This window comes from Ovis aries, chromosome 16 (assembly GCF_016772045.2).
Source record: "Ovis aries strain OAR_USU_Benz2616 breed Rambouillet chromosome 16, ARS-UI_Ramb_v3.0, whole genome shotgun sequence".
Lineage (NCBI taxonomy): Eukaryota > Metazoa > Chordata > Mammalia > Artiodactyla > Bovidae > Ovis > Ovis aries.
In genome coordinates, this window is record NC_056069.1 from 32,179,266 (window position 1) to 32,205,871 (window position 26,606).

Sequence of the window (26,606 nt, forward strand, 5' to 3'; positions counted from 1 at the left end):
TTGAAAGGGCCAGATTGGAACACACCCACAGTGGACCAACAGCAAGAATGACTCAGTATTAGCAGAGCATTACTAGAGGGCCTTCCCCAAATGTTGCATGATGATTAACCAACCAGGGTGGTGATGTGGTTGAGATCACTGAAAGTTGGGACAAATTGGGAAACCTACATGGATAAAGTAGGACTTAAAGTGGATCCAGGAGGATGGCTGCGTAGAAGTTAGAAGAAGAGAAATGCCAAGAGGCACAGTCATAGAGAATATTATGTACTTATTTTGATTTTGAAATAGCTCTGTCTGAAATAACTATAAAAGAAAATAATTTCTTCTGTGGAAGAACAATTTGGAAATGAAAACCTGCATTTTGTGACTAAATGAGGCTTAATTTGCAGAGGGTCTAGATATCAATCTTATACCAATAGTAGGGGAGACTTTAGGGGCTGCACTGCATGCTGGGTAGTGAGAATTTCTTACCAGGGGTCATTACAGACAACATGTTTGTGAGGCTCTAGACTCTTGATGGAAATCTCTCCTGTAAGGTACAGTTCTTATTCTGAGAGCAAGTACAGTTCTAATTTAATCCAGGAAGGATAAACGGCTTCCTAAATTCAATCAAATGCCTTGAGCTGAAATTACTTTAAATGGCCAGAAGTTTTATAATGTTATTAAAAATCTAAAACAAATAACAAAAATAACACCACCTAGTAAGTTAACATCAGGAAAGTATGTGAGCAATAATTATACAACCTCAGAGGTCCCCTGGTCCAGGAACCAGAACCAGTGCTATAATGAGGAATGATGGGAAGAATGGAGAGACCGATACTGAGGATTATATTTGCTAGCACTGCCTGATGGAATCACCATCTCACACTGCACGACTAAGTCAAAGTCATTATAAGATCTTGGCTTCTGTTCAAGGAATGTTTTTTTTTTTTTAAATTTTTAAAGGTCAAAATGCCAGAAAAGAATTTTATCTTTATCCTTCAGGGCTATGTCTTGTGAAAGAATCAAAAACAGTTGTGAAGAGTTTCTAATACTTATCCTCCATGTGTGGCAAATCACCAATAATTGTGAAAATTATTAATGTTATGACAAAATTAAATAGCTTTCCAAGCACACTTACTGGCAGAACATTTCTGAGAAATATTATGCTTGTGACTTCAGGTCATTTCAATGACATAGCTCATCTTCCCAGAGACTTAAGTGGAATGCCTCTTTTTCTTTCGAGTTTCCTTAAATCATAACACTGTGGAAGCCCAAACTGATATTTTGCTCCAAAACTGTTTTTGTAGTGAGACTTAGAGGTATTCATTCATTGCAGAGGCAGAAGAGCTAACTCTGTGTGAATGTGTTCCAGACTATTTAAAAGTTAAATACTTAAATGTGATGAATTTTTAGTCAGTCCTATCTGAAAGGAAGCAGATAAGCTACTGTTTCTCTGGCATCTCAGAAACAGCCATATTAAAACCAATACCCTAATAATTTAGAGACTATCACACCATTTGTGACTCTCAGTAAAGCCATTTGTATCTTTCCATTCCCGTTGCCTTCTTTACTATTCTTATCTGTACCTCTGGGCTCTTTTGGTTCTTCAGCCTTCATTCAGGAAAATAATTTCTCATGACAGCTAAGTACAATATTTTTTTTCTCCATCAAAGTAACAAAAATAAGTGACTTTGCTGCATTTCCATGTATCCCCTCCCTGGATGAGAACTTTGGCATTTTGGCATTTTTAAATTCACATAGGCAGAAATGGGGACATTCTGTGGCTTCACTCTGCACAGTGCTATGGGCACATAGGTATTGAATATGGAAAAATCATGCTAGCGGAGAGCTAATAACCACTTTCCATGGGCCACTTGCCATGTTACCCACTTTACAAAGATGATCTCCCTTAATTCCTGAGACAGCCTCACGAAGCTACTGGGTAAGTGTTATTACCATCTTTTTAGAGATGTGCATAGTGAGGCACAGAGAGTGTAACTCACCCCAAATCACAAGGTAGTAAATGGAACTAAGCCAGGCAGAGGCTCTAGAGCTCATACACTTAAACCCCACAATTTAGTTATTTCCTTCAATGTTTGTCTATGAATCCTGTCAGTTGGATCATCACCAGAATCTGACAGCAGCAGTTCAGGTATGACCTAAATCAAATCCCTTATGATTATACAGTGAATGTGATAAATAGATTCAAGGGATTAGATCTGATAGAGTACCTGAAGAAAAATGGATGGAGGTTCATAATATTGTACAAGATGCAGTGATCAAAACTATCCCCAAGAAAAAGAAATGCAAAAAGGTAACGTGGTTGTCTGAGGAGGCCTTACAAATAGCTGGGAAAAGAACAGAAGCTAATGGCAAAAGAGTATAGGAAAGATAAATCCACCTGAATGCAGAGTTCCAAAGAATAGCAAGGAGAGATAAGAAAGTCTACTTAAGTGAACAATGCAAAGAAATAGAGGAAAACAATAGAATGGGAAAGACTAGAGATCTCTTCAAGAAAATTAAAGATTTCAAGTAAACATTCCATGCAAAATGGGCACAATAAAGGACAAAAACCTATGGACCTAACAGTTGCTGAAGATAATAAGAAGAGATGGCAAGAATATACAGAGGAACTATACGAAAAAGATCTTAATAATTCAGATAACCACGATGGTGTGATCATTCACCTAGAGCCAGACATTCTGCAGTGGAAAGTCAAGTGGGCCTTAGGAAGCATTATTATGAACAAAGCTAGTGGAGGTGATGGAATTCCAACTGAGCTATTTCAAACCCTAAAAGATGATGCTGTTAAAGGGCTGTACCCAACATGCCAGCAAATTTGGAAAACTCAGCAGTGATTACAGAGCTGGAAAACGTCAGTTCTCATTCCAATCCCAAAGAAAGGCAATGCCAAAGAATGTTCAAACTATGGCACAATTGCACTCATTTCACATGATTGCAAGGAAATGCTCAAAATGAAAGCAGCAAATGAAATAAAAGCACTGAAGGCTGATGTTGGAATGGACCTAATTGTTAAATGGGTCATAATTTTAGAGATGAAATAACTGGGTCTCAAAGTGGTTAAGGGACTGCTCAAAACCTCACAACTAGTTAGTTGGACTAAAAATGTAATCTAAGTCTCTAGTTTTGTCTGTAGGGCTCTTTCCACTGGTCCATGCTCCCAATTCCTTATCTGTCCCTCCTCTGCCAGGTTATTCCTTTGTTCCATGCAAAGCTCAGGACATGAAGGCATTCAAAGTCATAAGCAGAAGTATGAGTTGTAAATTAAGTAAAACCATAGAACTAAACTGGTGCACACTTTATTTATTTCATGGTTTGCTTTCTACTTAAAAGCTACCATTTACTGGTTCTCTCTTTGATAACATTTTAATGAGAAGTAACAATGAAGCAATAGGTACAGATACACATATGTATTGGCTTGACTTGTTAAATGAAAACTTTTCACTATTCTGAAAACTATAGCCTTAGATTGGGTAATATGAATAGCATGGGTGTGAGGACTAAAGTTGAGAGGATGGGAGACAGTGATGTAATAGGGACAGAAATGAACTTCAAAGTAGTTCAAAGGCAGTGGCAACAAGTACCTCTTGCCCAGGAGATGAACAGAGGCATGCTGGGTAGAATTTCTAGTATTTACTACAGAATGGAGATTTGCAAACATAATGTCAAATTTTTAAATATTTTAAAAACTTGGCCGATATTAACATGCATTCAATGTTTAGAGGCAGAAGAATAAAGTTACTTTTAGGTTGATTCATTTCTTGTCCCAAATTATATCCTAAACTCTTATTTCCAGGAATGGGTTAGGTGACAAAAACCAGAAGCTGGGTAATGCTCATTTTGCCATTTTAAAATAACATGTATGGCCTCTCTGAAAAGTGAAACTTTTGAAGGGAGTAAGATCGGATGTGATGACACAATTTAGGATGAGGAACATTTACCTACTGGTGTCTCAGTACACTACAATGTGAAAATTGAAGTTTTTGCCTTAGTGAAACTTAGCCTGTAGTAGAGTTTCCTGTAGGAAAGCAATATGACATCATTAAAATACTCTACATACAAAGGAAAGGTTAACATCAAGATAAAACTTTTTTCTCTGGATAAAACTTTGAAATGAAAGTCTGAGATGGTAGCTTATCAAAAATACATCATGTTCCTTCTCTTTCCTTATTTCTCTAGGTCCCTGCCAAAACTTTCTTAACCCTGAACTGCTGTCTAAGACCTTTCCTCCCCGTCTCCCCACCCTCCCTCCCTCTCTCCTTCCTTCCTTCTCTCCTTCCCTGTTTTCATCCCTTCATTTATTTCTTCTTCACAGAAGTTGGAACTGCACTGCAGTCTGACAGCTCTTCCGGTCCCCTCAGTTTCTTCCCCCTTTTCCTCTCAGGCATTTCCTCTAATATATCTCCTGCATCTCTAATCTCCCAGGAAATCCCTTGTAGGTCTGAGTCTCAGAAAACTCAGGCTAACCAAGGAGCCAAAATGTACATTCCCAGGATCATGAGAGCTTGAGGAAAATAAATGCCAACTGGTCAGCCACTAACAAGCTGAAGAGACCCCAAAATACCATACCATGGGCTCATGAGCCACTTAGTTTTGTTTCTTCTTCTAAGAGTGAACTGCATGCTCTGAGTAAAGAAGCTGTCAAGCTTTGCAATGAAAAGAGAGGCTCAAGGACTGAAGGGCTTCAGGCTCAGGTTAGCCTCACTGCTGACAGGGTGCTTGCCAAGGAGGACCCAGAGGCTGGAAGAACCCAGGTAACCTTGGCCTTAAAGACTTTTTCTTTTACTTTTCATTTCCCCTTTGAATGTGCTTTCCTCTGTACTCTTAAGATTTATATCTGGTCTTCATTTTAGAAATTTCTTTCCCTCTGCTGACACATGAATAAAAAAAGAAGAGTAACTCCTATCACACACTTATAATATTATACTTCCTGCCATTCAAGGGCCTTCCTGAGAGTCCTGCCTGTCAAGAACTTTCACGCCTCCTGCTTACTATTTAAAGCCATGTTTGCGTTTTAGTGACAGTTGCTAAGGTCACTTCATCTTCCAAAATTTCTCTTAATCATTGGCCCATTATTTTCCCTTCTTGAGCACTGTAGCAAATGATGGAGAATACAGATGGTAAAGATGATTTTGAACTAAAGGAGGTTAAGATTTCATAGGCTATCTGAAATGAGTTAATCTTGAGAAAGCAAAAGAGAACTGTGTTCACAATAGAGCAGAAATGAATCAGGCCAATTGCATATCCTTTTAATCTACTAATTCATTTCCTTCTTTGAAACTGTGATCTTGAATCTGTTGTGTTTATGAATTCAATCAGGACACTTCATTCTTTACTTTATTCTTTAAAGAAGTTCTAGTGGGTCGACACTATTGGTTGGCTACTCAATAGCCAGGAACCAAATTACCCCAAACCCATGGCTAGACTGGGATTAGTCTAAACCAGTTAAGGTATCCCTTGCTAGATGTTCACACTTAAGACACCCTTTGCAACTGGAGGTGCAGGTGAAAGAATTCTGGCTGAAGAGACTATTGTGAAAGTTGGCTGAAGACATCTGGAAAACCTTTAGATGACCTACAACACAGACAGATGTAAAAGAAGAGCTTGCTGACGCCACAGCCTCTTCTATCTCCATGCCTTGAGCATGTGTGTGATGTCTGGGACCTCAGCTATCATCTGGCCTATAAGCAGTGACAATCATGAAGGCAAAAAGTTCGTGAAGCCAAAAAGTCGTCACACTAGGGGTAGAGCAGAGACCCAAGAAGAGCCTGATGACACCTGTAAGCTGCCTAACCAAACCTGAGACCACTTCTAAATTTAAGTAAGCAGTAAATGCACATAGGGCTTGAGCCACTGTTAATGGGATATTCTGTAAAAAAAAATTTTATGATGCAAATCCAAGTCCCCCTCTCTGCTTCTGTTTCTGGCAGAGACTGTGTTCCACCATAACAGCGCTGGTCTTATGGCTCTTCTCCTACTGTTCTGACTCCCACCTGGGATCTAGCTTGCTATTTTCTCCACTTGCTTTTAGGCATGAGGGAAGTAGAGGCGTGCAGTTATTGCTAGCTTTGGATTTGTCACCAGGGATGGACTGATTAAACTTATGAATCTGTTGTAAAGAGATACATCATTATGCTCTCTCTACTTAAACTCTTTGCATATGCCATCTCTTTCTGCCCTGGATTTTAGACGATAAAATGGATTTCTATACATACTGAGCTTTATTTTTGATTCCACAATCCTGATTGAGAGTTTTAAAAATAAGCAACTTAAAATTGTCCAGAAAACATAGGGCAAGATGAGTTCTAGGCAAGCAGATTTTAGTGGAACAAACAAAGCAATCCTTTACTTTTTACACTGGGTAGAAGAAGTAAAGGTAGAATTTGAGTTGCAGCAATAGACATAAGAAAAAAAATGCAGAATATGTAGTGAAAGTGAAGTGGAAAGTGAAAGTCACTCAGTTGTGTCTGACTCTTTAAGACCCTATGGACTAGATGTTCCATGGAATTCTCCAGGCCAGAATACTGGAGTGGGTAGCCATTCCTTCCTCCAGCGGATCTTCCCGATCCAGGGATTGAACCCAGGTCTCCCACATTGCAGGCAGATTCTTTACCAGCTGAGCCACAAGGGAAGCCCAAGAATACTAGAGTGGGTAGCCTATCCCTTCTCCAGTAGATCTTCCCAACCCAGGAACTGGGGTCTCCTGCATTGCAGGCAGATTCTTTACCAACGAGCTATGAGGGAAGAATATGTAGTACCATGCCCTACTTCACTGACTCAAGGGACATGAGTTTGAGCAGCTCTGGGAGTTGGTGATGGACAGGGAAGCCTGGTGTGCTACAATCCATGGGGTCGCAAAAAGTTGGACATGACTGACTGAACTAACTATGCCCTATTTCATCATAATCTCATGTTAACAGTGTAACTTATCTGAAATATTTTTTTCTGGTTTAACTTGAGGATTTGAAAAAAATGAGGACTGAATGTTTTGTATTTTCAGTACTGTAGTATAACCAGGGCTTTCAATCTATGACAACAAACCAAAGGCAAATTTGACCCATATGTATAATATATAACTGATGGTTGATTGTAAAAAAAACACTAGTTAGGGAGTTTGGAATTGACATGTACACACTATATTAAAAATGAATAACCAACAAGGGTGTACTTTACAGGGAATTATACTCTGTATTATGTGACAACATAAATAGTAAAAGAATTTGAGAAAGAATACATACATGTATGCCTGTAACTGAAGCACTTTGCTGTACACCTGAGACTAACACAATGTTGATGATCAACTAAGTTGCTGTTCAGCCGCTAAGTCACGTTTGACTCTATGATTCCATGAACTGCAGCACGCCAGGCTTCCCTGTCCTTCGTTATCTCCCAGTTCAGTTCAGTTCAGTCGCTCAGTCGTGTCCGACTCTTTGCGACCCCATGAATCGCAGCATGCCAGGTCTCCCTGTCCATCACCATCTCCCGGTATTCACTCGGACTCACGTTCATCGAGTCGGTGATGCCATCCAGCCATCTCATCCTGGGTCGTCCCCTTCTCCTCCTGCCCCCAATCTCTCCTATCGTCAGTCTTTTCCAATGAGTCAACTCTTCGCATGAGGTGGCCAAAGTACTGGAGTTTCAGCTTCAGCATCATTCCTTCCAAAGAAATCCCAGGGCTGATCTCCTTCAGAATGGACTGGTTGGATCTTCTTGCAGTCCAAGGGACTCTCAAGAGTCTTCTCCAACACCACAGTTCAAACGCATCAATTCTTTGGCGCTCAGCCTTCTTCACAGTCCAACTCTCACATCCATACGTGACCACTGGAAAACCATAGCCTTGACTAGACGGAACTTAGTTGGCAAAGTAATGTCTGCTTTTCAACAGGCTATCTAGGTTGGTCATAACTTTTCTTCCAAAGAGTAAGCGTCTTTTAATTTCATGGCTGCAGTCACCATCTGCAGTGATTTGGGGGCCCAAAAAAAATAAAGTCTGACACTGTCTCTACTGTTTCCCCATTTTTTCCCATGAAGTGATGGGACCAGATGCCATGATCTTCATTTTCTGAATGTTGAGCTCTAAGCCAACTTTTTCACTTTCCTCTTTCACTTTCATCAAGAGGCTTTTTAGCTCCTCTTCACTTTCTGCCATAAGGGTGGTGTCATCTGCATATCTGAGGTTATTGATGTTTCTCCCGGAAATCTGGATTGCAGCTTGTGTTTCTTCCAGTCCAGCGTTTCTCATGATGTACTCTGCATAGAAGTTAAATAAGCAGGGTGACAATATACAGCCTTGACGTACTCCTTTTCCTATTTGGAACCAGTCTGTTGTTCCATGTCCAGTTCTAACTGTTGCTTCCTGACCTGCATACAGATTTCTCAAGAGGCAGGTTAGGTGGTCTGGTATTCCCATCTCTTGAAGAATTTTCCACAGTTTATTGTGATCCACACGGTCAAAGGCTTTGCATAGTCAATAAAGCAGAAATAGATGTTTTTCTGGAACTCTTGCTTTTTCGATGATTCAGCGGATGTTGGCAATTTGATCTCTGGTTCCTCTGCCTTTTCTAAAACCAGCTTGAACATCAGGGAGTTCACGGTTCACGTATTGCTGAAGTCTGGCTTGGAGAATTTTGAGCATTACTTTACTAGCATTGTCTCCCAGAGTTTGCTCAAACTCATGTCCATTGTGTCGATGATGCCATCCAATCATCTCGTCCTCTGTCACCCTCTTCTCCTCCTGACCTCAACCTTTCCCAGCATCAGGGTATTTTCTTTTCTTTGTTTTAGGTCCATTTCTTTATTATTATATCATTATTTTTTAAAATATAAACTTATTTATTTTAATTGGAGGGTAATTACTTTACAATATTGTATTGGTTTTGCCATACATCAACATGAATCTGCCACGGGTGTATATGTGTTCCCCATCCTGAACCCCCCTCCCACCCCCTCCCCATACCATCCCTCTGGGTCATCCCAGTGCACCAGCCCCAAGCATCCTGTATCCTGCATTGAATCTGTACTGGCAATTCGTTTCATATATGATATTATACATGTTTCAATGCCATTCTCCCAAATCATCCCACACTTGCCCTCTCCCACAGTCAAAAAAACTGTTTTATACATCTGTGTCTCTTTTGCTGTCTCACATACAAGGTTATCTTTCTAAATTCCATATATATGGGTTACTATACTGTATTGGTGTTTTTCTTTCTGGCTTACTTCACTCTGTATAATAGGCTCCAGTTTCATCCACCTCATTAGAACTGATTCAAATGTATTCTTTTTAATGGCTGAGTAATACTCCATTGTGTATATGTACCACAGCTTTCTTATCCATTCATCTGCTGATGGACATCTAGGTTGCTTCCATGTCCTGGCTATTATAAACAGTGCTGCGATGAACATTGGGGTACACGTGTCTCTTTCTTTTCTGGTTTCCTCAGTGTGTATGTCCAGCAGTGGGATTGCTGGTTATAAGGCAGTTCTATTTGCAGTTTTTAGGGAATCTCCACACTGTTCTCCATAGTGGCTGTACTAGTTTGCATTCCCACCAACAGTGTAAGAGGGTTCCCTTTTCTCCATACCCTCTCCAGCATTTATTGCTTGTAGACTTTTGGATTGCAGCCATTCTGACTGGTGTGAAATGGTACCTTATTGTGGTTTTGATTTGCATTTCTCTGATAATGAGTGATGTTGAGGATCTTTTCATGTGTTTGTTATCCATGGCAACCCACTCCAGTACTCTTGCCTGGCAAATCCCATGGATGGAGGAGCCTGGTAGGTTGCAGTCCATGGGCTTGCTGAGGGTTGGACACAACGGAGCAACTTCACTTTCACCTTTCACTTTCATGCATTGGAGAAGGAAACGGCAACCCACTCCAGTGTTCTTGCCTGGAGAATCCCAGGGATGGGGGAGCCTGGTGGGCTGCCGTCTCTGGGGTCGCACAGAGTTGGACACGACTGAAATCACGCAGCAGCAGCAGCAGCAGCAGCAGCAGCAGCAGCAGCAGCAGCAGCAGCAGCATCAGCAGCAGCGAAACTGGATGTCATGATGTTGGTTTTCTGATTGTTGAGTTTTAAGCCAACTTTTTCATTCTTCTCTTTCACCCTCATCAAGAGGCTCTTTGCTTTCTTCCGTAAGAGTGGTGTCATCTGCATATCTGAGACTGTTGATATTTCTCCTGGCAATCTTGATTCCAGCTTGTGATTTATCCAGCTCAGCATTTTGCATGATGTACACTGCATATAAGTTAAATAAGCAGGGTAACAATATAAAGCCTTGATGAACTCCTTTCTCAATTTTGAACCAGTCTGTTGCTCCATGTCTGGTTCTAACTGTTGCTTCTTGACCTGCATACAGGTTTCTCAGGAGACAGGAAAAGTAATCTGGCATTCATTCCCATCTCTTGAAGAAGTTTCCACAGTTTGTTGTGATCCATATAGGTTAAGGTCTTTGTGTAGTCAATGAAGCAGAAGTAGATATTTTTCTGTGATCCAGTGGATGTTGGCAATTTGGTCTCCGGTTCCTCTGTCTTTTCTAAATCCAGCTTGTACATCTGGAAGTTCTCAGTTCATGTACTGCTAAAGCTTGGCTTGAAGGATTTTGAGCATTACCTTGCTAGCATGTGAGATGAGCACAAATGTACAGTAGTTTGAACATTCTTTGGCAATGTCCTTCTTTGGGACTGGAATGAAAACTGACCTTTTCCAGATCTGTGGCCACTGATGAGTTTTCCAAATTTGCTGACATATGGAGTGCAGCACAGGATTTGAAATAGCTCAGCTGGAATTCCATAACCTCCACTAGTTTTATTTTTAGTAATGCTTCCTAAGGCCCATTTGACTTCACACTCCAGGATATCTGACTCTAGGTGAGTAACTACACCATTGTGATCATCTGAGTCCTTAATATATATATGTTTTTTATATAATCAACTATACTCCAATATAAAGTAAAAAGGTTAAAAAATGAAAAAAAAAACTAGTTGAGCCTTATTTAATTTTGTGATTGCTACTTGTAGTGTGAAAATCTGTATGGAAACACAAAAGACCTTGAATAGCTAAAATAATCTTGAGAAGGAAGAACAGAGTTGGAGGCATCCCACTCTTTGACTTCAGACTATATTACAAAGCTACAGTAATCAAAACAATATGGTATTGGCAAAAAATCAGACACATAGATCAATGGAACAGTATACAGAGCCCAGAAATAAACCCTTAAGCACTTATGGTCAATTAATCTACAACAAAGGAAGCAAGAAAATACAGCAGAGAAAAACAGAGTCTCTTCAGTAAGTGGTGCTGTGAAAACTGGACAGTTACAAGGAAAAGAATATAATAAGAGCATTTGCTAACAGCATATATAAAAACAAATTCAAAATGGATTAAAAACCTAAATATAGGACCAGATACTATAAAATTCCTAGAGGAAAACTTATGTATAATACTCTGATAAAAACTGCAGCAATATTTTTTTTTGATCTCTCTCTAAAGTAATAAAGGCAAAAAAAAAAAAGCCTATGTTTACCTTATCAGACTTAAAAACTTTTGCACAGCAAATGAAATCATTAACAAAAAGACAACTTAGTATGTGGAGGGAAATATTTGCAAATGATAGGACCAATAAGAGATTAATATCCAGTATCTGTAAACAGCTCATACAGTTCAACATAAAAAAAAAATCAAATTAAAAAATGGGCAGAAGACTGTTAAAGCATTTTTCCAAAGAGAAAAATGCAGATGGCCAACAGGCACATGAATAGATGCTCAATATTACTAATCATCAGGGAAGTACAAATCAAAACCACAATGAGATACCACCTCACACTTGGCAAAATGGCTATCACCCAAAAGAATACAAATAGCAAATGTTGGTGAAGATGTAGAGAAAAGGAAATCCTCGTACACTGTTGGTGGGAATATAAATTGTTGCAGCCACTGTGCAAAACAGAATGCAGGCTTCTCAAAAAACTGAAAATAGAACAGTAATATGGGTACATATCCAAATTCCACTCCTGGGTACATATCCAAAAAAATAAAAAAACACACATTTGAAAAGATACATGCACCCTAATGCTCAGAACAGCATTATTTACAATTGACAAGATATGAGAGCAAGCTAAGTGTCCACCAACAGGTGAATGGATAAAGAAGATGTGGTACCTGTACACAGTGGAATACCACTCAGCCATAAAGAAGAATGGAATTTTACCTTTGGCAGCAACATGACTGGACTTGGAGGGCATTATGCTAAGTTAAATACATTAAGGAAGGACAGATACTGTATGATATTACTTATATGTGGAATCTAAAACATATAACAAATTAGTGAATATAACAGAAAAGAAGCAGACACAGAGAACAACTAATGGTTGCCAGTGAGGAGAGAGGAGGAACAGTATAAGAGTTTGGAAGTGGGAGGCATAGACTATTCGGTGTTAAGATAGAATGCCCTGTACAACATGGGGGGATAGAGCCAATATTTTATAATAACTATAAATGAATTGTACCCTTGAGAAGGAAATGGCAACCCACTCCAGTATTCTTGCCTGAGAAATCACATGGAGAGAGGAACCTGGTGGGCTATAAATTATGGGGCTGCAAAAAGAGTCGGACATGACTTAATGACTGAACAACAAATAGATTATAACCATAAAAAATTGTACAAAAATAAAAATGAATAAAACAAAAAATATATTCATCTTTAAAACAAAAAACATCGCACTTAACTTTTTAGTGAAAGACTCAAAATCAAGGACATAAAAGTGTGGTCTAGTGGAGAGGGTAACAAAAACTCTAACATTTGTATTGTTAAATATTTTAAAAAGAATTTCACATTGACTGATATAATTTAATAGCCACAATAACCCAGTGATATAAATAAGGCTCTCATTTCTATTCCTAGATGAGAAAACCAGAGCTCACGATATTTAACAATTCACTCATGTTCACACTGCCAGGAAATACAGATTTTCATCTTTTGATGCTCAATTCCTAACTCTTTGACTCTAGAATCAGCCCAAACTGTAGTTTATAAAGTCAATAACCTCAGCTGTAAAGCAATTAAAAAAAAATTGCCTCTTTCACTTTGCCAGGAAATCTTGAAAGTAGATTGAGGGGTTGGATGTTCTCAACACTTGAAATTTTTAGGAGAAAGTTACTAATAACTTATCACTATCAAACCTCTGCTATTTTAATCTTTCTATAAACTCTGTGCCTCTAATATTGTTACTATACTGAAATAAGCCTCTTCTATTCCATTTCATTTGTTTTTCCACATCTCACTCTCTTCTTTAACACTCAAGGTAACTTCCATTTTCCATGCAGTCTTCCTGACCAACTCCTATCCACCCTGCCCCCTTTCAGTTTTCTGAATTCTGCCATCACTTACATACTCAATAGAAGAACATTTAGCAGCTTATTATGGTGCCTTACTTTGCCTTTATACGTGTCAGGCTTTTCTTCCTGATTAGATTGTACACTGAGAGTACAGACTTTTATGGCTCTTTCCTAGCCCTTAGCATAATATGGACTACCTACTTGGTGTGTTCAAGAAAATGCCTAGCTATTAATAAATGCCAGACTTATTTTTAAACTCTGTTTGCTTCTTTCCTTTCTTTTTATAGGTTTCAAAATTTAAGACAAGAGACAGAACATTTTTGAGCTATAAATTCTATTGAAAACAACCTTTAACACATAAATTTTCATTAAAAGTTTATGAGAGGAATAAAAAGCTGAATGAAAGAAAGAATAAGAGCCAGCATGACTAAAATAGTAACAGGTTCTTTAGTATTTGACATCTAAGGGCAATTATATTATGTATCTTTAATATAAATTGTAATAAATCAGATTAGATTTTAGCAATTAATGACATTAATCCCATCCGGGATGAGAGAAGGGAAGGAAGTGGTAGGAAAATTCCACTTGCATTAACTCTTCAATGAGATTTTGGAAAATAACAAACCTATGATGAGTTTGGGATTGTGATTTCTTCTTTGGGACAACTGCTTCAGACCCACTTAGAAAATATATCTATTATTGGGTTAAAATCCCTAAAATCCATTTTGCAGTAAAGTGAGTTTTTCCAAATGCCTGGGTCACCAGTCCTCTGAATAGATCAAAATTAAATAAAAGTAAAAAGTTGCACCAGGAATTGTACAAACCAGAGCTGAAGACATTTGATTATTCCTTGCGTGGTAAACATGGTAGAGTTAGAGTTTCAGGGGAAAGAAAAGGGAAGACATCAGAAGAAGGAAGATTCTGGTCCTTCTCATAAAGCATTCTTTTTTGAGGTTTAAAGTAAGATATTATAAGAGTTGATTCATATTTCTGAACACAGAATGGTAACAGTTTGATGATCTAATACTATGTGAAGATGAAACAATTTCTGTAATGACTAAATAAGTTGCTGTAGTAAAGGGGATAGAAAGTATTACAGCATCAAACTGCTCTCTTAGGCCAGAACTTGTTTGATCCTGAATTAGTGCAAAGAACTTAGGCACAGCCTTAGGTAACATACAGCAAAGGGTCACACCCTGTGTCTAGAGGCAGAGTTGATATTTGTAACTGTACAGCTGCTGGCTGTAGGGGCCACTATGGTGTGCTGTCCAGACCCCTTCAATGAAGGACCTATTGTTCTAGATGCTGGAGGTGCTTCAGGCCAAGAGCCTTCGGTTCTCAGCCCCTTTCAGGGACTGCTTCAGTAGCAGAGAGCTGCCTCTGCCAAGGGCAAGACCATCCCCGCATTTAGTGAGTGATCCTTGTTGGGGTGGTTGGCCAGGTCATCTCAGCCCCATGGGAGACAATTATGAAGGGCCACCTCGGCTCCTGAGCTTCCTGTGGGGTCAGCTGAGGCTGTCTCTGGGCCTGTTCTGCAGCTGAACTTCCGCCCTGCCCACCTTTCTCCCCACCTTTTTGTTTGATTTGTTTGAATTTTGAAATAATTATAGAGTCACAAGAAGTTGCGAAGATAGTATAGAAAGATCCTCTGTATCCTTTACCCTGGTCTTCAAGGTAGTTATATCTTACATAATTATAAGACAATATCGAACCCAGGAAATTGACATTGGTACAGGGTATATGTAGAGTTCTGTGTCATTTCTTCACACATGAAGATCCGGGTCACCACCACTGCAGTCAAAATGGAGATTCCATTACCACAAAGGTCTTTCTGCTGCCCCCTTTTCTGCTCTGCCCACTCATGTTCCCTTTCTTTCTCTTTCACAGGGATTGATTGATTAAGAAGTACTCTTGGGAGGAGATATATTTATACATATAGTTATGACTGATTCACGTTGCTATATGGGAGAAACCAACACAACATTGTAAAGCAATTATCCTCCAATTAAAAAAAAAAAAAGAAATGCTCTTAATAAACATGCTGTACTTCCATGCAAGTTGGTAAAAAGCTACCAACCAAAGCTCCTGAGGGTCCCACTCCCTGAACTGCCTCCCCAGTTCCTTCTTTGGGTCCTCCTGGACCTTTTTATGGTCTAGTAATTAGAGGGATCACGTCCAGCCTATTGTTGTTCAGTTGCTCAGCTGCGTCCAACTCTTTGCAACCCCTTGGACTGCAGCACACCAGGCCTCCCTGTCTTCACTATCTCCCAGAATTTGCTCAAACTCACGTCCATTGAGTCAGTGATGCCATCCAACCTTCTCATCCTCTGTCACTCTCTTCTCCTCCTGCCCTTAATCTTTCCCAAGCACTGGAGTCTTTTCCAATGTCCAGTCTAGCACATTTCTATTCTAGGATTCTGTGCTGGTGCTCAGGCCTAGTTCCTGCTGACTGGTATCTGACTGCCCATGTAATACCTATTATTCAGTCTTATATATTTGCTGGCCTACTGAAGCCAAGTGGGTAGCAGAAATGTCTAAAGAAGACTGGAGTGGGTAGAGTTGGGTGACAAGCAAAGAATGTTTGCTCTGTCTTACAGGGCCAGTGGTTACTTAGGCCCAGACAACTGTCTTAACCATGCAGGCTCAGACTTGTTTAGTCAGTCAGAGAAGGGAGAGAAGTAAGTTTTTTTTTTTTTTGCTAAATAATTCAAATTTAATGATACCCACCAATATGACTTTATAAAAATGCTGCCTGGGTGACATAAAACATCTGACCTATGGATATCAGTTTGTGGGCTTTGTGGCAAGATCCACCTGGTCCACATGGTCCTAGGAAGCCAACTCCAGTAGGGTATTTGGTAGCTTGGCTGGATTTTCTCATTTCTGCCTGATACGACATCTGTGGATACATGGAAACACTTCAGTTTACGCCCCAACTCGTATTACCAGGCTGGGATCAAGGAGTTTAACCTAAAACCCATCTCAGAAAGGCACTGCATCCACTGAGGAATGTGCCACTGACCCAGTCTGCCTTAAAGCTACTCATCTCTTTCAGAATAGCTTTGCCCACTATCGAGCAGTGGTCACACATAGACAGCTCAAGAACTCAGCTGTACATTTGTTTTGAACTGCAAAACTGATTAACCCAAAGCTTTGAAACTGTGCCAGATACTTTGATTTTAAATGAAGATGAGTTCTCCAGATGCTCCTGCCTACACATATTCTTCATATTGCATATTTGTATCTCCACTGATGTATCTATTTTTTAAAGCTTTTCTTTTACTCTTGAGTAATTTGCCCTTAATGAGAAAGGTTTTAAGAGGCTTTAGGCAATGTGTATTTTTTTCCCCAAAATTCTCAGTCCAGATTTACAGGAATATATTTCTTGAAGACGACAGGTTAAAGAAAATTCTAGAATTACTGGCAGAAGTTGGGTCCAATAAATTTAAAATGCAAGCATAAAGAGTTCCAGGGGCTTATAGCTATTTATGTGCATCAAATTGTCTTTAAAACTGAAGTAGCTGCTGTAAAGAGCTATTTAAATGATGAAAGATTAATTCTCTTAACTAAAGGTATATTGTTTTTCAAATTTACCTTTCGGAGAGAAGTAGAATAAGTTTAGATATAAAGACTACTATTTTGGCAGTGAGCAAACATTCCCTGTAAGAACAGGTGAGGGCCAAGCCCCGAGAGGAAGCCTCCAGGGGTACCCATGGCCTGTGCACTGACTGGGGAAATTTCAACCAGGATCCCCGAGTAACGGAGTGGTGCTCCCAAGGGTGTTTCCAGACTTCTTCCAAAACCATATGTATATTGAATCTCTTTGCTGTACACTTCACACTAATACAACATTGTAAGTCAACTATATTTCAACATAAAAACAAAAAAAAAATAAAAATAAACCCCTCCTACCATAAACTATAAAGCAGTTCCCTGCTTATTCCAAAGTCATTCTATTACTAAAAGGAAAAAAATTTGAACTCTTCAGCAAGACATAAAAATGCCCCTGACAACCTGGTCCTGAACCCCTCCCCACTCTAATCTCTCCTTGCTCTCTAGGTGAGAGCACTCTGGGGCCTCTTATAATTCCAATCGTTCTGCCTCATGACTTCATCACCCCTAAAAGCCTACGCCCTACTACCATCACGTTGGGGATTTAAATGTCAATATATTTGAATTTATTAGAATATATTTGCATTTGAATTTTGGGGGCACACAAACATTCAGACCACAGCAGCCCCCTGCCCAGGTACCCAAGTAGGCACCTGGGCAATACAGAAACATTCTATCAGCCTTTGTATCCCTACCCTTTGTGTGCCTAGTTTCCTCTGCCAAGAATACCCACTCTGCCATCTTTCCCTCCCACTTCCATGATTCAAATATTCCTTTCTTCATGTTTCTTTGACCTATTTCAGAGCTATACTGATTTCTCCTTTATTTCTTCATTCTGTCTATCTAATACTCAAATCCCTCAGGGAAAAAAAAGAAAACAAAAAACCTGTTACTCAGGTTGTCTTGGATTTCTTGGTGGAGTCCTCAGTGAATGAGTCACTGGGTTTCCCACTTAGTATTGGACATGGCAGGACTTCCCAGGTGGTTCCCTGGTGAAGAACTTGCCTGCCAATGCAGGTGACACTGAAGATGGGGATTCAATCCTTAGGTTGGGAAGATCCCCTGGAGGAGGGCATGGCAACCCACTCCAGTATTCTTGCCTGGAAAATTCCATGGACAGAGGAGCCTGGTGGGTTACAGTCCATGGGGTCACAAAGAGCCAGACATGACTGAGCATGCATGCAGCGGATATAGCAGGGGGACAGAGCATCATTCCAGTATCTCCTAACATCATCACTCTGCTCTCAGGGCCTCCCAGCAAACCTATAGAATGGCACCATCCAGTACCACAAATGAAACCAACTGTCAACCATGGACGCCAGGACCTGAAGCTAAGTTAAGTAATTCAAGACAACTCACTCTTCCTTCAGAATGTTTCCTGGGCCATTGGAAGAGACCCGGGAGCAATGGTGCAGGGCCTAGTTATTATTCTTTCCCTGATCCAGCACTGGAGCCATGGATGCCAGTGTTGGCACCTCTCCTGGCAGAACAAAGTACTTCTTTCAGATTGTTCTCACCGAGTGGAATGCTGGAATCAGCTTTCACCAGTTCATGGGGGTGAGTTGGTGGTCACATTTTAGGAACTGTATAAGCTAGTTATTAAACATAGGCATTATTGAAAATTAAATGATATCACCTTAAAATTAAATGCAATATATTAAAAACAAATCTAATCAAGACAAAACTCATCACTTCACAATTATTTCATTACATTTCATTACTCTCTATGATGTTGAGGTTATTTATGTCTATTGAATCTGTCTGTTGAAAATACTACATAACAGTAGACTACTGTGCCTTTCTTCCCAATACTACTTTGTCACCCTGGTAGCTTGAAACTGGCCATGAGGGGGGTGGTATTTACACCACAGAAATCAGCAAATACTACAGTACACAGCTTCCCTTCTCCCTATCACCAAGAGCAGTTGTTCAACATTTAATAGCACTGCACTACACACAGTCCTTGCCAATCCACCTTAATGGAACCCAACCAACAGGCGTGGTCACCCTTTTGGTTGTCACCCAAGGAGTGGTCACCCTTTTCTAACCATCCTCCCTAGCATCCCACGGCTATGTCGCTGATCAGCCTCCCAAGTTTTACAAGTTGGAGTGAACAGGTCACTGGTGGTGTAGAGTACAATGCTTAAGGGCTGCACTTTCAATCATGTTGGTGAGCTGAGAGTTAAGGACTCATTTGCTCAAGACTGATCTCCCTACAAGCTGGCCTCCAAGAAAAGGAGCTGGCTTCCTGCAAAGCTCTGCAAGAATTCTTACCCAATGTTTAAGGCAATCACTTCTATTCATCCTGAAGGTCTGGAACTCAGACACTTGATCACGCCAGGAGAGAGGCCAGTGCTCCCTGCAACCACAAACACTAAGCCGGCAGGATTAGGCTGGAGCCAAGGTTCTGACATATATGTCTACTGTACCCTGGCTCCTGATCACTCCAGGGGAGGAGCTAATGCTTTGCTCATCAGGTGACTTAAAAAATCCCACAGTCCAAGGGCCCTGCAAGAAGGTTTATGTGCTTCCCCAGAATGTGAAATGGCAATCCAGGAATTACACATCTGCTTCTGCTGCTGTCTCTGGACTGGACTTCAGCTCCAGTCTTTGTGCTGAGAATCCAGCTTTTCCTTGTTCATTAGACCCTTTCAGAGTGATTTATCCATATTTCACTTTATCTATTTATTTACCTGCTTCATTTTCCTTGGAGGCAGGGACGTATTTCATTCATCTAAGAACATTTATGAGGCACCTACTCTGGGCTAAATACCATGGTAGGCTCTGTACATGGCGATGAATCAAGCAGACCTCGTGAGAAGTCAGTAAATAGTGAAGTCTACCAGGTGACAGACTTAATTTTCTTCGGCTCTAAAATCACTGCAGATGGTGACTGCAGCCATGAAATTAAAAGACACTTTTTCCTTGGAAGAAAAGCTGTGACAGAATTAGACAGCATACTAAAAAGCAGAGATGTTACTTTGCTGACAAAGGTCCATATAGTTAAAGCTATGCTTTTTCCAGTAGTCACGTACGGATGTGAGAGTTGGACCATAAAGAAGGATTAGCACTGAAGAATTGATGCTTTTGAAATGTGGAGATTTCAAAATGCTGGAGAAGACTTGAGTCCCTTGGACTACAAGGAGAGCAAACCAGTCAATCCTAAAGGAAATCAACCCTGAATATTCATCGGAAGGACTGATGCTGAAGCAGAAGCTCTAATGCTTTAACCACCTGAAGAGCTGACTCATTGGGAAAGACCCTGATACTGGGAAAGATTGAAGGCAGGAGGAGAAGGGGGTGACAGAGGATAAGATGGTTGGATGGCATCACTGACTCAATAAACGTGAGTTTGAGCCAGCTCCAGGAGGTGGTGAAGGACAGGGAAGCGTGACGTGCTGCAGTCCACAGGGTTGCAAAGAGTCAGACACAACTTAGCTATTGAACAACCACCACTAGGTGACAAAAGCTCCCCGCCAGGCAATGACTCCTCTTTGTACTCTCACCTGCGTCTTCCATATTTGGGTTTAGCTAACCCTAGTTCTGTGCGTGTGTGCGTGTGTATGAATTTTCTCTTGGTTGGCTTCTTAGCCTTTCATTCTCTACCTTCTTATTTATTTTAGAAACTGAGCGAAGCTAGCCTAGATAAATGACCCCTTGATCTAGGCTTCTCTTTATTGCCTCGTGCCCTTCCCATTCTTAAGTTTCAAAACTCTGCTTCAGAAACCAGCAGCTAAATTCCCAAGTTAGAAAATCTGTCGCTATTCCAGAGCCTCAAGAATGGTTATCAGCCTACTCAACTCAGAAGAGGAAGTGAGGTTTGGATCAGGTCTCTGCAATCACCTTCTATTTCCAGCAAAGGGAATTCCCTCACAAGTGGAAAATGTGTGTGACCTCTCTCAGGGCCTCTTTAAATTCTAGGCCCAGGCAAGACACTCCAGCTCCTGGCCTTCAGAAATGCCCTCAGCAGGGCTGGTCCTTTGGTGGCCCTTAAACATAGGTGGCCTCCTTAGCTCTACCAAGGTCAAGTCCAGGATCCAATTAGGGCAGAAAGACTCAAGTAACAGTGCCTCAGACTTCTTCAGCTGCCCAGTGTGCAGCACCTTGAATATAGGTGAGGCCCCATATATATATCCATACAGATATAGAATGTTCACCAAATCAGTTGAACGCATTTGTTTATGCAAAAACAGTTACTTTGACATCAATGTTGATATGCAAGAGCTAAGAGACAGCTTCCCTTGGCTTAACCCTGCATCCTAAGGAAAACAGAGATTGTCATATTGAGTGAAGTTAGAGAAAGACAAATATATGATATCATATATACGTGGAATATAGAAAACAGTACAAATGAACTTATTAAACAAAACAGAAATAGAGTCACAGAAGTAGAAAACAAATGTTTAGCAAGGGGGAACTGGGGGAGGGATAAATTAGGAGACTGGGGTTGATGTATACACACTACTGTATGTGAAACAAATAATAATAACCTACTATATAGCAAGGGCTTCCCTGATAGCTCAGTTGGTAAAGAATCTGCCTGAAATGCAGGAGACCCCAGTTCAATTCCTGAGTTGGGAAGATCCGCTGGAGAAGGGATAGGCTACCCACTTCAGTATTCTTGGGTTTCCCTCGTGGCTCAGTTGGTAAAGAATTCGCCTGCAATGCGGAAGACCTGAGTTTGATTCCTGGGTTGGGAAGATCCTCTGGAGAAGGGAAAGGCTACCCACTCCAATATTTGGGCCTGGAGAATTCTTTGGACTGTATACTCCATGGGGTTGCAAGAGTCAGACACTACTGAGTGACTTTCACTCTATAGCAAAGGGAATTCTACTCAGTACTCAGTAATGACTTATATGGGAAAAGAATCTGAAAAAGAATGGTTATATGAACATGTATAACTGATTCACTTTGCTGTAAAGCAGAAACTAATACAACATTGTAAATCAACTATACTCCAAAGAAAATTAAAAAGCAAAATAAAACAAAACCCCAAACTGTATCAGTTCATTAAATAAACTTCACACAAAGCACATTGCTAGATGCTATGTAGACTGATGAGATATGGCACCTGGCACCAGGCATTTTGCATCTAAGGAAACAACATGAAATCACACAACTGAAAATTTAAGTTCAATATTAATTTCTACAAATGTCTTGACAGTATCTACTGCTTTACAACAATAAACAGTGTTTGCATAATTAAATAGCATTTTCACAAGAATGATGTCCCCATCATTCTCTGCTTCTAAACTATATGTTTATAATAGAACTGTAAGGGTAGAGGCCAGATTTTCCACTTGGAAACTGCTTTGTCTTCATGGAGAATCTTTGAAATAATTTCCTTTGGATTGTTGGCTTCTAGAGGGCAACTGGGCTTCCTAGGTGGTTCAGTGGTAAAGAATCTGCTTGCCAATACAGTGAAAATTAAAGATGTATTGTATTGACTACCAGTTTATTTCAGGTTTGATCCCTGGGTCAGGAAGATTTCCTGGAGAAGGGAATGGCTCCCCACTCCACTATTCTTGCCTGGAGAACTTCATGGACAGAGGAGCCTAGTGGGCTATAGTTCATGTAGTTGCAGAGAGTCAGACATGATTGAGTGACTAAAACAGCAAAAACAGAGGGCATGTATTGCCCTTTTCTAACTAACCAGACTAAGCTATCTCTCTTTATCAATTCGTCCACCTGGCATTACTTCATATCATTTGGTTAACAGAAGTTTTCTGAAGTTTAACAATTCTACAGGTAAGGATGTCAAGGGATATTTTCAGGTTAATTGGAGACTTGGTTTAACAACCTGAAATAAACTGGTAGTCAATACAATACCTCTTTAATTTTCACTGATTGTCAATAAACTCTGGCAAAGAAGTAAAGATGCTTTCAAAGACATAACTGAACTATGTATCTTTAAGAAAACATGGGGAGCTAGATAACATATTTATTCACTGAGTATGACCCGAGGGGCTGAGGGAAGAATCCTCTGAGTCACCAAAATGTCCATACCAGCTGGTGCTGGAGAAGAGACATTGTACCAGTAGAGATTAATTCATTTGGATGAATCATGGTCCTCTATCAAAATGCATATACCCCTGAGGGAGCTGTCAGATTCAGAAGACTCAGCTGGGCAAACACTTCAGCATAAATTATTTTATGATTTTTGCATGGGCCATCAGTTTGGGGCACACGCAAATAGGTTTTTAGGTGGAAGTTCCAAAGTCTGGAGCTCTTTTGGGAAGGTGGGCCTGTTAGGAATGCAGAGGGATTCTCTGGTGGCAGGCACAGTACGGTGGGGGGCAGGAGGCAGGTGTGGTGGGTAGGAAACAAGAGAGAGGGGGCTCTCAGACAGAGAGCTGTGGAAGATTTACATGCTGAAACAACCTTACCAACTGCACAATTCTCCTTGGTGAGCACATCTGAGATTTACTGCAATGGTCTTGATGTGATTTCTCACCCGGGGGAGGATGGCGGACACTGGAGGATGGTAGGAAGTAACAGTTCTCAAGGCCCATCATTTCTCCCTTCAGCTGCAGCTACAAGTACATCTAGTGGTGACGACAGTGAAACAATTCAAAAGCCAAAGATCCTACCCGCTGGTTCTGGAGGAGAAACTTAGTCTAGGAAACGGCAGAACACGGTCCACAAGAGCAATTTGCCTCCAATAGGGTCAAAAGTTCACTTCCTGACCGGAGTTGTTGCCACTCCTTTGACCTAACTCGGAAAGTCTGCTCTGTTTCTGGGCATCCCAAGTGCTGTCAACAGCTTGCACAGCTCCTACAGACAACCTCTGACCATGTTACAGCTGTTTTCTTGCTTGCCAATTCCCTTAAACTTGCAAGGTTCTCTATTCTTTCAAATCAGGGCTGGAAGCTATAGCTAATGTGGATGCTTCAGGCCAAGTGTTTCTCATTTTGGTTGCAGAACTGTACATTTGCCTAATGCGGAATGCATCCACACAGAGTTCCCTTTTAGAGCTTGTGAGGTGGGTGGCCAAAGGGGAGTTCTCTTCTACTCAGATTTTACTGTGCTTACTGAAAAACAAGTTGCTAGGCTTACAGCAAGGAATTCTGCCATGGCCTCTGCAACACACACACAGCTGTCTAAGGAAATCCAATGGGGAAGGCAAGGAGTCATTTCACGCCCATACTCCCTGAGAAGAGTCTTGCCAGTTGTAGGCACACATACTGGGTTTCTGATCCTACAAACCCATGAGAAGTCAGTGGGTGGAATGTCAATGCATGTACTTACTGTTATGAGCAACACTCCTTCTTAATATCAAGATTGCCACTTTTAATGCTGGTGTATAGTTGCGTTTCCCACAGCAGAGTTTAAGTAGCAAAAACTCAGGGATAATTGGTTCTAACAGAAAACTTCTTGGCATTCTGTGGCTGGTTTGCAATCTGAATTTGTGGCAAAATCTGATGCTCTGTGGTTGCTTTCAGGGGAACAGAAGCTCTCGAATATTGAATTTGTGTTTCCATTTCCCTGATCACATCTCTATTGTGCTGCCAACACAGCACTCTCCCCTACACTATAAGTAAATATGGAAAGGAAGGAAAAAAAGAAAAAAGCATCATATTTAGTAGTTGAGCAGAAAACTCTAGTCTTAGAAACTTTCCTCACAGAACCATCTCTCCTTCCTTTTGGACTCTAATCTTAAGCCTTTTTAAATGGTAACAGACTCTTTGGGGATCTTTCTTATTATTTTGAAGCATTATGTGTTAAAATAGAAGTTGTCTACGGCTTATCACTTTAAGTGCTTGGCTGTGTGTTCAGGTAAGCATAGCCAGCTGTAATTGAAGGCAGAGAATGATTGTTTCTCATTTATTCTCACCTTCTCTTTGTGTGCTTCCTTCATCCTTTTCAGGGAAGCTAGGGTGATGCCAGGCATGCAGCAGGCTCTCAATAAACACTGACGAATGAATGAGTGAAATAATTGGTTACTTCTGCCTTTCCCTCTCCCAACTTCCCACTGACCTCCTGCTGACCTCTAGGGGCCCAGAGCCATTCACTTCCAGTTGATTCTGAAGTTCTCACCACCATCCCTCTCTACCTGAACTTAATGATCTCGGGTTTCATTGCATCTTGCCAAGTATTGGTACAAATCTGATGATTTGCTATGTTTAGATTATAATTTGGGGACTTGTTACGTATTCCAGGAATAATAATTCAAAGGAATCATCTCCACCTTAAATTATACCTCATGCATGAGTAGACTCTTAGTCCTCTCATAGGTAGCACAAATGACCTTAAAATATTCAGGATGCACTGAAAGAGCCAAGTTAATACTAAAAGAAGTATACAAGTCCACATATATGTATGTCTACATATATATATATACACACACACATATATATATATATATGTGTACACACAGAGAAAGAGAGACAGGGAGACTACAGACCATTTTTTAAAAAGCTGATGCAATAATTGATAGTTTAGAACTTTCACACTTATAAGGTAAAGCTCTAACTTGAGATATTTTGTCTCTTCTCAGAAAACTATAAAACACTATGAAAACAATAAGAACAGATAACTCAGAAAAGAAGAAAGCAAAGGGAAATTTGTATAGAATTTTCTTTTTCTCAGTGAAGGGTAGTAACATGAAGACTGAAGTGTACCGAATAAATGAAGTTAATAAAACTGAAGTCTAAAGCCAATGAACAATAAGCATAATCCCAAAGCTAATGATGAGTTCATTTATGAGGATCTTCAGAGGAAAAAACAGGATATTGCAAAGCTTGAATAAGTTAAAAGGGCACATTCTTAACCTATACCTTTAGCTTCAATCCCCAGCAACATGCTAGAATGAATTGTTGGTTTCTGAGTCCAGAAAGGAAACCATGGGTCACTTGGAACCAGCATGGATTCATTAAGAACAAATCATTATTGGAAATGCACTTCACTTCCCTTCATGAAAGGATTATCTGGCTGTTTAGTAGAATGTTGTTCATCAAATGTTTCTGTTTCAGTGAGGCAAGGGACATAGTCTCTCATGCTATGCTGTAAGTAAAAGCTATTCCTGTTTTCTGAATAATTATAAGTGAATTCATAGATGGTTAAACAAATGACCCAAGAAGTAAATTACAGAATTCTAAACAGCCTGGGTCATGATTTTCAAGGGCAGGTTGCAAGGTTTTGAATTTGGTTTTGCAATAAACGTTTTGATAGAAGAGCCCCTGCAAAGTGGGGACATGCATATGGATTTGTCATGTCCATAGATGAAAAATAATTGGTAATTCTGTTCTGGAGGAAAAAAGGGGGACAGGGTTTCCAATCTAACAGATCTCATTAGATTCAACTAATGGACTGAAATGAACTAAAATTCTCCAAAATTATTTGGAGAAAAGGTAAAGTTCCCAGCTTGCAATTCTCTTGCAAAAGTACCCCTTTACCAGCCTGCATCACTGCGTGACATCTCACTGGCAAAGCCTGGGCTCAAACTTCCCTGACTCCCTGGAAGCTGCATCAGTAGGATCTGAGTCCAAGCATCATTTTGATTTCAAAAATGAGATTCAAAGCAGACAGCAAATTATCATGATTTTAAACAATACACAGTTGAACACTGAAAACCTTACTCTAACTCAGTCCTCTCTGGCAAAGACAGATATTTATGCAAAGAGAGAAGACAAGTGCATTCACATCTTAGAAGA

At 40.3% G+C, this 26,606-nt stretch overlaps 1 protein-coding gene across 10 annotated transcripts in view; it reads right to left on the reverse strand.

Moving 5' to 3' along the window:
* Positions 1-26,606, reverse strand: part of GHR (growth hormone receptor) — a 298,291-nt gene that overhangs the window by 111,389 nt on the left and 160,296 nt on the right.